The sequence below is a fragment of the Brachycentrus maculatus genome, unplaced genomic scaffold (assembly GCF_059751285.1).
Source record: "Brachycentrus maculatus isolate JH-2025_06_01 unplaced genomic scaffold, ASM5975128v1 h1tg000452l, whole genome shotgun sequence".
Classification (NCBI taxonomy): Eukaryota; Metazoa; Arthropoda; class Insecta; order Trichoptera; family Brachycentridae; genus Brachycentrus; species Brachycentrus maculatus.
This window is the reverse complement of record NW_028281199.1, coordinates 1,028,763-1,043,931: the sequence shown is the minus strand read 5'-3', so window position 1 is coordinate 1,043,931 and position 15,169 is coordinate 1,028,763. Positions and strand designations below refer to the sequence as shown.

Genomic DNA, 15,169 nt, shown 5'->3' with positions numbered 1-15,169 from the left:
CGAACGCCATTCTTGAACAGTCGTAAAAAATTAACGGCGTGTTCTATCCGCCATTTATTGATATGCACTGTATGTCCGCGTTTTTATCAAAGATTACTATTATTAGTGATACTTTATTGATTAAAAATCATATAAATTAGAGTCGAAAGGGGTTTCTATGATATATTTTTGGAAGTGTTCTTAATTAAATTAATTTAAAAAAATGAAATCCCGTTTCTTTCAGAAAGTACCAACCTACTCAAAAAACAAACGACACAAATTGTAATGTATCAAATACAGTTTTTTGAAATTGAAACACTGATTTGAGTCTACTAAGTAATAAAAAAAATAAATTATATATTTGTTATTTGAATTGTTAAACATTGAATTAAAAATCAATTAATTAAAACAATTCGGCAAAGATACTCATTCATTCCTTCAAACCCTTATCCGCACCCCAATGGTGCATAGGGCACTGCATCATATAAACGCAGTGTTATCTTGATCGTTAACACATATGAAGGAAAGGTGATCAGCCTCCCGCTTCCGGTACCAGTCCAAGGTAATATTGAATAAGTATTATAGTGAAAAAATCAATTATATTTATTAGAGTGTAAAATCACTAATATCTATTTTCACCCCCCGTGGGAATCGAACCCAAGTCCTCCAGAACAGTAGCTACATACGCCAACCATTACACCACGTAAGCGGAAAAATTTATACATAGTACGGTAAAAAGCCTGTGGTTGCAAAAACGTCTAGATGAGAAAGTGCACTTAATAATCAAACAAATAATAGGTCGCTGATCTACTTAGAATGCCCACCTAATAAGATAAAGCATTATTAGCTGATGAAAGATAAATCAGGTGTTATACGAAGCCTACATCTCGTCTGAACTGCGGGCTTCTACCAGTTGATGGTGTGACAAGAGTTAGCAGCGAATAGATAAGATCTTTGGCTTCTTGGAGCGTAAAGTCATTTCAGATGAATCAGATCATAACGTTTTCAGTATGTCCAAAACTTTGTTCACAAATCTAAATATATCCACCCACTTAGGAGTTATGTTTGTGTTACATAACATTTCAATATTGGTTCAAAAAAGTGTCTCTCATAAATAAAAGATTACTCAATTCAAACAAGTAGATTTTGGCGAGAACTCACATATGAAAAAAATTACATTTATATATTGTTCTTATTCTAACCCTTATATGCACCCAATGGTGCATAGGCCACTGCATCGTATTGAAGCAGTGTTGTCTTGATCGTTACTTACATGAAGGCAAGGTGATCACTCCTGCGATATATATATATATATATATATATATATATATATATATATATATATATATATATATATATATATATATATATATATATATATATATATATATATATAAATATATATATACATTTATATATATATATATATATATATATATATATATATATATATATATATATATATTTATACATATTTCCTATAATTGACATATAAATTAATCACTTAAACTAGCCTATGATAGGTTATAAGTCTTGTAAATATCGAAACTATCATCAGCCCCGTAAATGCCCAGACTTCCATATTCTTCTTCATCTTTGAAGAGATGTCAAAAAATAATATGAAAATAACTCCTGTAATTGGAGATAATCCAGATTTTGTGAACAAGTATTTGGATACACTCAAAATGTTGTAAAAAAACTTGTATTTATTTAGATTGGCAGTGACATGGATTTTGAAAGATTTTGAATGTAAATTCACAGTAAAATCAAGATACAATTTTATGGTGTTTCACATTTTCAATAAATTTCGCAGCTTAGTTTAAAAAATTGCTTTGCAAGAGCAGATCTGTCAGGAAGCCTATATGCTTCTATATCAGATCTGGGCATGCGGTGGGACAGCTTTCAAATTCTTATTGGTACATATTTTAAAAATTGGTTCATTATTAGATTTTTGTATCTTGCTCTCTCATGTATGATGTATCATGGTTTTATGAAGTCGTTCGATTTTAACATATTGTATTAAGCTCGTAACCACATGTATTTTTAGCTGGATTGGATCGTATTCACATAGCACGATTATCATTGAAGTGTATTACTTACGAGACAATGAATAGAGTTACACGAGAAAGCTTTGTATGGCAACAATGAACATTTGTGTCCCATTAAATGAAGAGCGATCACATTTTTAAAAAAATTTCGCAACTTGGTTTAAAAAAAATTGCTTTGCAAGAGCAGATCGATCAGGAAGCCTATATGCTTCTGTATCAGATCTGGCAATGCGGTGGGACAGCTTTTAATAGCCAATTGAGGTTGCAATTTGTCAGATGCCCTTTTATGCCTTGATCTAATGTTCTCATGTCAGTACATCCATTATGCGATGACAATGCTGCAGTTTTGGGCGGGAAAACTCATTGTTTGCCGCCATTTTCTTGCTACAGATGTCAGGTTCATTGTCGTGGAAATTTTTCTTTTTCTTTTCGTTCGCTACAAAGCGTTGATTATGCTGCAGAAAAACAAAGACACTTTTTTTTTATAATGCACAAATAATGACACGTTTCTTCGAGATGTTATTTTTAGAAGAAACATTTTTTTTCACTTTTAATCGTCGATTTATTATTTAACTTTTGTAATATTTTGTATAACGTGTTACATTTCTGTATTTTGGCTGTGTAATCATAGTCTTTGTTACATATCCAACTCAAACACAAATACAAGAGAGTTACATTAATGTGAGATCTTTTTATACGATTGGAAATAAACCCAACATTTTAAGTGTGTCCAAATACTTGTTCACAAAATCTGGATTATCTCCAATTACAGGAGTTATTTTCATTTCATTTTTTGACATCTTATCAAAGATGAAGAAGAATATGGAAGTCCAATAATATAATCCAGGATTCGGACGTCACATATAATATAAGAGTTTCTGCTTAATAGAAAGCTTCTTTTTTTTTTTTTTTCTTTATTTAAAATTCTTTTGCATTACATAAATTCAAAAACAAAAAATATTTATAAAAAATAAAAATAAATACAAAAAAAGATCCCACAAAGGCATGGCCTGTGTGTGGGTATACAAAATAAATAGTCATAGTACAGGGTATAAGGGTATAGGTTTCTAAGTATAATTAGTTAATACAAAATACAAAAAACTAAAATTAAATACAAAAAAAAATAAAAATAAAAATAAAAATACTTGACTCTCAGTGAGCAATTTTTTATTTTATTTTATTTTTAATTAAAACTTAAACATAAAAAAGATGACAAAGTAAAAAAGTAAAAAGCTAGCGATCATGTTCTAAATGAAAAAGGAACTTAAATCTGTCTCTTTTATAAATAATCTAAGCAAATTTTTTAATTTACACGAACTTAGGGAATTAACATCTAACAAATAGTCTTTGTGGAATAAGTTGAACAGTTTTGGAGCTATGAAAAATGAGTGTCTTTGCGCAAGTCTGGATTTACAAAAAGGGATTTCTAATAAATTATTAATTCGTTGGCTAGATCTATTATTATTTTTAGGAAATAAATGTTGGCGCAAATAAACATATTTTAGACACTGTTGGCAATAGATTTCTCGTAGCTCTAAAAGTTCGGCTTCCTGAAATAATTGGTTGGAAGGAAAAGTAGATTTTTTTTTAAGCATGATTTTAATAATAAGTTTTTGGGCTGTTTCTAAAGGCTTTAAATGAATATTGAATGCTCTTCCCCATCCAATTATTCCATTACATCCATTACATCCTTTACATCTCACCAATAGATGTCTCTAGTGAAGTTCTAGTGATTCAAGAACAAGGTTTCTAAATTGGTTCATATATATAGAACTTCCAAGAATTTGAGTAGTGTGGTTGTCAATAATGGATAGAATTGGTGAATGTTACACGTGTGTAAAGTGATCACTTAAACCAGCCTATGACGGTCGTCAGCCCCGTAAATGCCCAGACTTCCATATTTTTCTTCATCTTTGATGAGATGTCAAAAAATAATATGGAAATAAACCCTGTGACAAAGTGTATTTAACCTTTTGGTCACTACAATATGTTTTATTAATGGAGCATTGTCTTGATTGATACTGTTTATCAAATTAATTTGTAAATATATGCGATTTAAAAAAATAAATATGTCGGCGAATAAAAACTTGTGCAACTCAATTTTATAACTTACATAATTTCAAATTTAATTACGTATTAAAGTGGGTACAGTAATATTTTGTTAAAAGTCGTAAAATATTGCAATAGTCATAAACATTGCAATGTAACGCGGTGAAAGGTTTTAGTGAAGATATGCTGTTCAATTTTGAAATCCATACTTAAAATAGTGAACAGTTCATTTAATGCATTGACTATCTAAAGATATAAAGGTACAAATACCTCGTATAATATAATAATAAAGATGTTTCATAATTATTTATATGCAATAAATAGTTAATTCCCTGTCTATTCTAAGTAACCATTTTAGTGCCATATAATAAAGCTTAGTTGGGTACCTATACAAAACCATATTACGTATTAATTTATTTTATTATTTTTCTATTCATATTAAAAAAAACCTTTTTTAAGACAATACAAATTTAAAAAAGGAGATGGCAGTTTTTTGTTGTTGTTAATAAGATCCAATATAAAATAAAATCTTTATAACACTTAAACATTGATATCTCAGCATACCATATCGCTCACTCCTTTCAAGAACGTCATAAATCGAAAATCGACAATTTTGAGTTGTGCATGTTTTAGGAATGCCCAGAAAATGTACTATATCCCAGCAAAAGAGGCATATTTTAAACTTAATATTTACCTGCTACAGGGCAGAAAATGTTGTTTTTGCATTTTAAAGAAAACATTTTATTTAATTATTTTTTTTATAACCTAAATATTTTTCAAATGGAGAAAAAGATCTGTTGCACTGTAAAAAGTTCTATAAGTGACTTGATATTTACTCTTAATACATTGTGTTATATTTTTAAATTTTAAAAACGTTCTCCTGAAAAATCAAGTTTTCTGATTTATGACGTTCTTGAAAGAAGTGAGCGATATATGAACATATTTTTTAATTAATTTTTACTTGGAAAATACTACTATTTCTAAAAATCTATTGTGATACCTATTTTGATGTATTCCGGATAATTTTCAATTTTTATTTATTTATTATAAGGGGGAATATATTAAATATATATATATATATATATATATATATATATATATATATATATATATATATATATATATATATATATATATATATATATATATATATATATATATATATATATATATATATATATATATATATATATATATAACGTGGTAATATTTTTCTTTGTAAATTGGGTGTAAATAATATGTAAAGTGGGTGTATAATAATAAAATAAACAATGTGTTGCTTTGTAATTAAAGAAACGACAGTTAAAGTTTATTCTTAATCAATCTTTACAACAATTTTTATATCTATCTGATTCTGACAGTTAATAATATTATATTTTTTCTATCGGATCTCTTTTGTTTAATTCTGTGCGACGCATGCGACATCTGGTGGTAGAACTGTTTTATGTAGGTACTATTTGTAAGTACTTAATAAAATGTATAGGTAGGTAACTAGTTATTTTATTACATATATATATATATATATATATATATATATATCTATATATATATATATATATATATATATATATATATATATATATATATATATATATATATATATATATATATATATATATATATATATATATATATATATATATCTGCTCTCATGTAATTTTGTGTTTTTATTAAATTTAAATAGCTGATGAAAACTGGGCATGATTAAGTATTTTTAATACTTGGGCAGGATCAGATCAGGAGTCGGAATAATCGGCGGATAAATAACCCAAGATGAATAAATGTCGAAAGGGTGAAGATTTTTGGCAAATACAGATTAATGAGGCATTCTATTCTCTCAGACAATCTCTGCGGAAAGCAGTGTGATGATTAGTTATTTGGTCAATTCTGAAAACAAGGTTTTAAATTTCCTACACAGAGTAATGTTAATATCTCAACATTTTGAGTGTGTCCAAATACTTGTTCACAAAATCTAGATTATCTCCAATTACAGGAGTTATTTTCATATTATTTTTTGACATCTCATCAAAGATGAAGAAGAATATGGAAGTCTGGGCATTTACGGGGCTTACGACCGTCATAGGCTGGTTTAAGTGATCACTTTACACACGTGTAACATTCACCAATTCTACCGTATTTTCTGTAAAGTATTTTCTGTAAAGTATTTTCTGGCGTTTCTCATGTGTGTGATTATAATCCAGGATTCGGATCTCACATACTAATATAAGAGTTTCTGCTTAATAAAAAGCTTCTTTACATCTCACCAATAGATGTCTCTAGTGAAGTTCTAGTGATTCATGAACAAGGTTTCTAAATTGGTTCATATATATAGAACTTCCAAGAATTTGAGTAGTGTGGTTGTCAATAATGGGTAGAATTGGTGAATGTTACACGTGTGTAAAGTGATCACTTAAACCAGCCTATGACGGTCGTAAGCCCCGTAAATGCCCAGACTTCCATATTCTTCTTCATCTTTGATGAGATGTCAAAAAATAAGTTAATATCTCATTTGAAAAATGTAATTAAGGATGTCCATAATCCATTAGCGACCTTTAAAAAATTATAAATATATCTAGTTCCTTTCCTTGACCTTTTTATTTCTACTTTTTTGCGATATTCTAATGTCACTTGATCTTCTAAAGATTTGTGATGCCAATAAATGCAAGACTGTTCACTTTCTTGAACGATTCCGGGTTATCAAATACTGCGCAGGAATTAATTTAAATTTAAATCAGGCCTGGAAAATCCGTCGCTCGATTAGCATATGTATTTTTTTGCAAGAAAACACATTAAGACTCGGTATTCGTTAAGTCACAAGTTAATTTTCTCTAAATCCAGGTAAAATTTTACGTTATTGTTTTTTTCTTAAAACGCCGTTTTTACACTGAAAAATAAGTTTTTCAACGAAACAATTATATGGTTTTGAAAAAAAAGAGTTATTTAAAGGTAAGGAGTTTAAAAACATTTAAAATATGTTTTCTGTATATGTAAAAAACAAACAAAAGTATCCAATAAAAATCCGAAAAAAAAATCACTCGCGAAAAGAAATGTGACCTCTTTGGTGATCTCCGGTGGAATGAATTCTGTGTTAACGAATATCCCCTTAAGCATAAATAAGGTCATATCCACTCTGAATAGTAATTTATGAATTTGATCAGCGGGAGTGTCTGACAACACAAAAAATGAAGTAAAAATAAAATATATATGGTATTTGCCACCGGTGACTGACACTAAATATTCCAGTTGAGACTTGTTAGCCACTGGTAGTCGACAATTCACAATTGGAATATTTAGTGTCGGCCACCGGTAGCCGACATTTCACAATTGGAATATTTTGTGTCGCCCACCGGTGGCTGACATGGCAGTCAAAGTGTTAAAAGTGAAGTTTAAAAACAACTCAATACGTCGCATCTGGTCAGGTGTTGAAAGGTCATATGTCCAAATCCTGGAATTGATAAATTATTATTTCATTTATTGAATCGAAAGCTCATTTGCGAAACGTGTTTTTTAGATGTTATCAAATTCAACTTTATATCCATCACAAAACGATAAAATTATTTTCTAATACACGTTTTAATACCGGTAAAGTATGTAAAATGAATTTCAATGTTTTAATTGCATAACTGATTTACGAACTAACTAACTAACCATAATGCCGCTTCTCCGCAGGGGTGGGCAGAGAGAACAGAACACCACACCAATCAGTTTGCAAACAATTGCCTCTTTCACATTAATGCACCTCCTCTTACATACAAAAATATGGAAAACGCATAATAATGGAATGGGTAAACGATCAAAAGTTGTTAAATAAGGTTGTTAGTGTATATTATATTAAATTAGATAAAAATAATAAAAGTAAGTGGTCCGAAGAGCAAGAGCAGGGAGACAGTTGCTGACTGATATCAAGGTCCGGAAGGTGTCCTATCTGGGGCATGTGCTGAGAGGAGAGAAGTACGAGCTATTGCACCTAATCGTGAAAGGCAAAATAGAGTGTCCACGAGGTGTGGGCAGAAGACAGATCTCCTGGCTTCAGAATACACGAGATTGGACGGGGATCAGGATCATCGAGGCGCTGTTTCAAGCTGTTCAAGACAAGAACAATTACTCTCAAGTGATAGTCGACGTCAGGGGACATGACATGACAATAACAGAAGAAGAAGAAAATTGAAAGAATGTGAAAATTTAAGAATGTAAAAAGTTTGTGAAAAGAACTCCATCGATAAGACACGGTGGCTTGATGGGTCTCCGTAAAAAAATACGTATGTTGTATGTATTTATAAAAGTTGTTTATATGGTATGTTTGTATATCGTTCACTCCTTTCAACAACGTCATGTATCAAAAAACTTGATTTTTCAGGAGATCGTTTTCAACGTTTAAAAATATAATGAAATGTTTTGAAAATAAATATCAAGCCACTTATTGAACTTTTTACTGTGCAACAGTTCTTTTTAGATAAACCTTGAATGTTTTTTCTCCATTTGAAAAATATTAATATTTAAAAAAATTATACAACACTACATTTTCTTCAAAATGCAAAAACAACATATTCTGCCCTGTCATCATCTTCTAAAGGCAGCGCCTTGTTGTGTCAGCCACTTGTCTCTGTCAGTCGCCATCCTCTTGAGCTGCGAATAGGAGGAGACGTCCATGAGCCGCTTCAAATCCTGGAAGTATGAAGTTCTTGGGCGGCCTCTTGTTCGTTTTCCCAAGATTCTTCCTTCGAAGATGTTGCTAAGAAAGGTGCTATGTCTAATTGAGTGCCCTATTAGCTTGGCCTTCCTCTTCAAAATATGATTTATAAGCTCTCTTCTTTCTTTTACGTCCTGCAACACCTTTTCGTTGGACTTCCTTACGACCCATGATGTTTTGGTCATCTTCCTCCAAACCCACATCTCAAATGCTTCAAGCCGGTAGCGGGTAAATATTAAGTTGAAAATATACTACTTTTGCTGGGATAAAGTACATTTTCTGGGCATTCCGAAAATATGCACAACTGAAAATTGACGATTTTTGATACATGACGTTATTGAAGGGAGTGAGCGATATGTACGTTTATATTTTTTAATAAATAAATGTTTTTTTTTAATTGTAAAGTTACTTAAATATTACATAATAACTGAAATGTAAAAAAAAACACATGATTAGGATTATCGTATGTTGTGTAAGTCCGTGAATAAGATCATCACTTTTCTTACCATCTTCTAAATCTTTCGCAAGACGAATTAAAAATCAATTAACGAACGTGCTATTGTCTGCTGAACTTATTCATAGGTAGTATATGAATGCAAATACCTAGAAAAATCCAAAGAACTATTGAACGACAATATAGCTAACGGTGTCAAATATTTCAGAATATGTGAAGAGCTAAAATTAACTAATAACTATTGTCAACATTTCAAATATCGGTTGCGACTATCGCTTATTGAATATTAACGTTTCAATTACTTTTAAAGTAGGTACATATAAGATGTTGCAATGTTTATTCACAACAAAAGATCAATTGTATCTCGTTCAACTATTATTATTTTCTCATCTTCTATTAAAGTTATTTTAAACGTATTATATCGTGTTCCCGGGCTCGATTCCCAGGGGGTATAAATAAATATAAGTGATTTTTCGCTGAACATATATATATTTAATATTACCCTTTACTGGTACCTGAAGCGCAGGGCTGATCACCATTTCTTCATATTTTAAACGATCAAGATAACATTGCATCTATATGATGCAGTGCCTTATGTATTATTAGGTGCGGATAGGGTTAAAGAGAGAATATCTACAAATGATATGAAAAATTAGTTTTTCCCTCTACCTCCTTCCCTAACTAACTAACTAACCATCACGCCGCTTCCCCGCAGGGGTAGGCAGAGAGAATAGAGCGCCATTCCACTCTGTCCTTGCAAACATTCTTCGCCTCTTCCACGTTCATGCATCTCCTCATACATACCCGCCGATTGTTACCACTTCTAACCTGACCACTTTCAAGTATTTGGCATACCTGATCGTGCCAGGTTTTTCTCGGTCTTCCTCTGCTTCTTTTACTACTAACATTCGCCTCATAAATTTGTACCGTTCTTTCCTCACTCATTCGTTCTACATGTCCAAACCATCTCAACACACCTTTCTTAATTTTATCCTTCCCTAAACTCCCTTTTTCATTTGCCTTCCTTATAATCATGAATTTATAATTTCAATTATATATTATTATTTTTAAATGTTCAAGTACTATCTACCCTCTGATTGCAAACAGCTATATATAGTATCAATTGTTTTGACTAATATCACAAGTCTGTTTTTGGCTGTGGTTGGAAAATTATGCTTTTTAACAATAAGCCCGCCAATTTATTTATTTGTTTTCTGTACATTGTAAATTGTCCGCCTCCGTAGTGTAATGGTCAGCACGCTCAGCTACCGTTCTGAAGGTCCTGGGTTCGATTCCCAGGGGGGTCAAATAAATATTAGTGATTTTTTCACTGTAATATTTATTCAATATCACCCTGGACTGGTACCTGAAGCGGAGTGCTGATCACCTTTCCTTCATGTGTAAACGACCAAGATATGATGCAGTACCCTATGCACCATTGGGGTGCGGATAAGGGTTTTATTTTATATATTTCTGTACATATAATAGAATATCTGCTTTAAGTACCTACAGCCGCATAATAACTGTTATTTATCTATTTCTTTATATAGTATTTTTTCCACAATTTTCAAATAATTACCGTAATTTTTTTCAATTTCAGTTTTGATCTTAAATTGATAAAGCCATTGTAACGCCAATTTTCTGGAAAATTAATTCTGTCACACCAAGCGAGCGGAATGAGTATTTATTTTCTACGGAGAATTTCTGTACATTCAGTTAGAATTGTTTTTTTAACCATTTTTAAATAAAACGTCGCCATTTACTCAATTAAATATAAGAAAAATAGTATAAATATAATTCTAAACATGTTTCACTTAAGTTTTGTTTAGTAAATACCGCTATTTCTCAAAATCTATTGTGACACGTGTTTCAATGCATTCTGCATCATCTTCAAGCACCGTATGTGAAGATAAGTCAAAATTTTAATAAAATGTGTAGATTTTACCACAAAGTGACTGCCGAATCATTTAATAAGAGTAATTTTAATCATTCATAATGAGGTATCTTTAAATAATACGTTGTGAAAAAACTAAAACCATAATTCATTATCCATATTTATAATCGATATTTTTTAAATCTTTGACTTAGAACATAATATAAATTTATTTAAAACAGCTGTCCGCAAGTAGTTTTAAAATAATATATGAAGACCACTTACAGATAACTTATAAAAAAATAATATTTTATTTTGTCTAAGATGTTCAAAGATAAGAAAATATTGGAATAACTAATCGAATTAATTTTTTCAGAATATTTCATATTTTATGTAATTATTAATATAATTATAATAAATTGATATAATTATTAATGTTTTATTTCGGTTATGTTCTGAATTATATTCACCCTTCTTTTATACATCCTTATGATGTTATTCACCAAAGAAACAAATTTAAAAAAAACTTAAACAAATATAAATAAATAATATCTGCAAAACAAACTGTCACTTTCAATAGAAATATTTAAATTTAACACAACACTTGAAGAGGTCAAAAGTCCAAATTATTTTATGAACAAATATTTTATTTCAGTCTCATGAATGCAATAAATTTATGAAAAAAAAACGCACTTTCGTTTTTACGCGAAATTTTCATCCGACGCTAAGTCCGTAAAGTTTGCGGTCAACAAGCGATGATTTCCAAGTCACTTTATCAACTGACTAGCTCCTCGCAACTTGGCCACAACAATCTCGTATACTCCGTTCATTTCGCGCAAACGAGACAGTTTATTAATTATTTTCTCGTTCTTAATAATTGTTTCCGTCTGTTACATACCGCCTGAAAGGTGTGACGCTATGAATTAAATATATTAATGAAGTTTTAAAGACATAAAAAGTGTCATTTCCTTATACGCTTCGCTAATTGTCTTGGCGCTAATTAAACCAAGTTATGCGCATTCAATGTCACGATTTACCCAAATGTGTTATAATTATGGTGCAATTTTATGCTGTAAAAATTTGATACGGACATTATTAAAGCAATAATTTCACTTTTTAATTGACACGATGATGGCGTGATGCGCATAATAAACTATCATTCTGGTAACTCCCTTTTTGATATAAATTACATTCAATTTGAAGTAGAATTATTCTCGTTTTATTTTATATATCAATTAAAACGGAATTCAGTCGTTTGAATAAAGGTAACGTGTATTACTTAACAATTAACAAAGATTACCATCAAATTATCTGGTCAAATATTAAGCTTAAATAATAAAAATTAAAATGATATTTACTGGCGTTTCTCATGTGTGTGATTACAATCCAAGATTCGGACCTCACATACTAATATAAGAGATTCTGCTTAATAAAAAGCTTCTTTTCATCTCACCAGATGTCTCTAGTGAAGTTCTAGTGATTCAAGAACAATGTTTCAAAATTAGTTCATATATATAGAATTTCCAAGAATTGAGTAGTGTGGTTGTCAGTAATGAGAGAATTGGTGAATGTTAAACGTATTTAAAGTGATCACTTAAACCAGCCTATGACAGTCGTTAGCCCCGTAAATGCCCAGACTTCCATATTCTTCTTCATCTTTGATGAGATGTCAAAAAATGAAATGGAAATAAACCCTGTGACAAAATGTATTTAACCTTTTGGTCACTACAATATGTTTTATTAATGGAGCATTGTCTTGATTGATACTGTTTATCAAATTGATTTGTGTATATATATCCGATTTTAAAAAATAAATATGCCAGCGAATAAAAACTTGTGCAACTCAATTTTATGGCTTACATAATTTCAGATTTATCTTTGATGAGATGTCAAAAAATAATATAAAGATTATCGTAATAAGCATTTCTTTATTATTAAAAATCCCTAAATTATTTAAATATCAATGTCTATTAAAATTTTGTGTTCACTGACTTTTTCATAACTTACAAAACTCAATGATTTCTTAAAAGTACACTTGTTATATTACTTTTATAAATAGCTACAATCAGTGGGATTATATTCATACTAGAAAGTAGTTTTATTTTATTAGATAATATATGTATATAAGAAACGTGCTGTAAAAAAAACTATGCATTTCCCTAGATTTTTGCATGACAAAACATGCAGCTTCCCTTATTGAATACCCTTAATAAAAACTACACCACTGAATTTCTCTATATATTAAACAAAAAACAACAACAACATTTTGTACTCTCCCTTTTAAAAAATAATCATATTTTAAGTCAAACTTTAAAAATATGATACGTAAAACATTTAAAGTTTTACGATAAGTAAACGTGCAATGTTATCATTTTTAAAATTGTTGCGAAAACGATACTCAAATCAATTAATAAAATCAAAATACAGTAAAGTATGTAAATAATAAATAAAACAATATTTTAGTGCCTAGCGGACATACTATACTTGTTGAGGTAGACTCGATAACTTGAACTAACGGATCGCCGAGTTACATTTTTCACTGAAAAACTTAACCGTGCTAAACCTGATCTTCGCCAGCCTCGTTAAACCTCCAGTAAAGGCACCTCATGAAACATTCAATAAGTCAATATAACAACTGAATATGGGTTGTATTACGCCCAGTAAAGTGCCATCGTTTTATTAGTTATGATTCATCAAAACCGAGCTAATAGAAGTAAGCCACAGCTATGGGTAATCAAGTTGGAGAAAATGTTTAAATCCATTAGATTGTACAACATTTTACTCATTAAAATAACAAAGAAAGGGAATAACGTTACATTACAATAAATCGATATCTTACAAGATAAACTATGCAGGTAATGCAGTCCATTTCATAAAAAAAAATGAATTGCAACATTTCCAGAGTAAAGATATTATAATTTTTATTTTAAGCCAGATGGTATAAAATGATAAAATCCCATGAGAAGTCGCCGAGTTATCAATCAGATACCACGTGAAGAAATAGTAAAAAATAATAAAACCCTTATCCGCACCCCAATGGTGCATAGGGCACTGCTTCATATAAACGCAGTGTTATCTCGATCATTTGCACATGAAGAAAAGGTGATCAGCCCTCCACTTCAGTTACCAGTCCAGGGTAATATTGAATAAATATTACAGAGAAAAAATCACTTATATTTATCTGACCCCCCCTGGGAATCGAACCCGGGACCTCCAGAACGGTAGCCGAGCATGCTGACCATAACACTACTGAGGCGGACAAATGTATACCACGTAAAGAAATAGTAAAATAATAGAAACTTAAAGAGTTGAAAATATAATAAATTCTAGTCACTTTATATCGTGGGTTGATTGAAGAAACAAGTAAACTAAAAATAAATATTAAAAAAAAACAGTAAAAACATTATTATTACTGAAAAACAAAACATTATCAGACTACTGTGTTTCATAATACCCTAACAAGGCGAAACGACTGTCAAGATTTTTTTTAATGTGATTTAAAAATAAAAAATTACAACTTAGTTGACCCTAAAAAATAGTGTTATATTCAATATTTAAAATATTAATAGATTTATATTATCCACTGACACTTCGTGATGGAATTGCATTTTTAACATATTATTAGATTAAAACCAATATTTTTTGCTTTTCCACTTTATTTTTATTTGACCAGCGACCGGGTTTCATCGTTATCGACATCATCAGACTGGTGATGTCGGTAACGACGGTCACTGGTCATATAAAAATAAAGTGCAAAAGCTAAAAATATTGGTTTTAATATATTAATATATTTAAAATATTAATTCTACATTCAACCATCTTCTCATATATACCCACCGATTATATCAATTCTGACCTGACCACCTTCCAGTATTTGAAATACTTGATGACATTCGTTCCTAATTTTCTTCGGTCCACCTCTTTTTCTATTTTCAACTGCGTTCGTCTCATAAATTTGTTTTACTGTTCTTTCTTTACTCAATCGTTTAACATGCCCAAACCCATCTCAACACACCTTTCTTAATTTTATCGATAATGCTTATCTAAGCCTTGCATTCTTTCCTTATATCAGCATT

At 30.4% G+C, this 15,169-nt stretch overlaps 1 protein-coding gene across 5 annotated transcripts in view; it reads right to left on the bottom strand.

Annotated features, from left to right (window-relative positions):
• The window catches only part of LOC148302443 (uncharacterized), a 194,517-nt gene that overhangs the window by 72,932 nt on the left and 106,416 nt on the right, over nucleotides 1-15,169 (bottom strand). Inside the window, exon 1 of one of the 5 annotated variants that reach the window (XM_088271592.1) lies at nucleotides 11,564-11,690. The exons of the other annotated variants lie outside the window; for them this stretch is intronic. The gene's annotated coding sequence lies outside the window, so the exon portion shown is untranslated. Of the gene's footprint in view, nucleotides 1-11,563; nucleotides 11,691-15,169 lie in introns of those variants that run through there. 5 annotated transcript variants of the gene reach the window in all.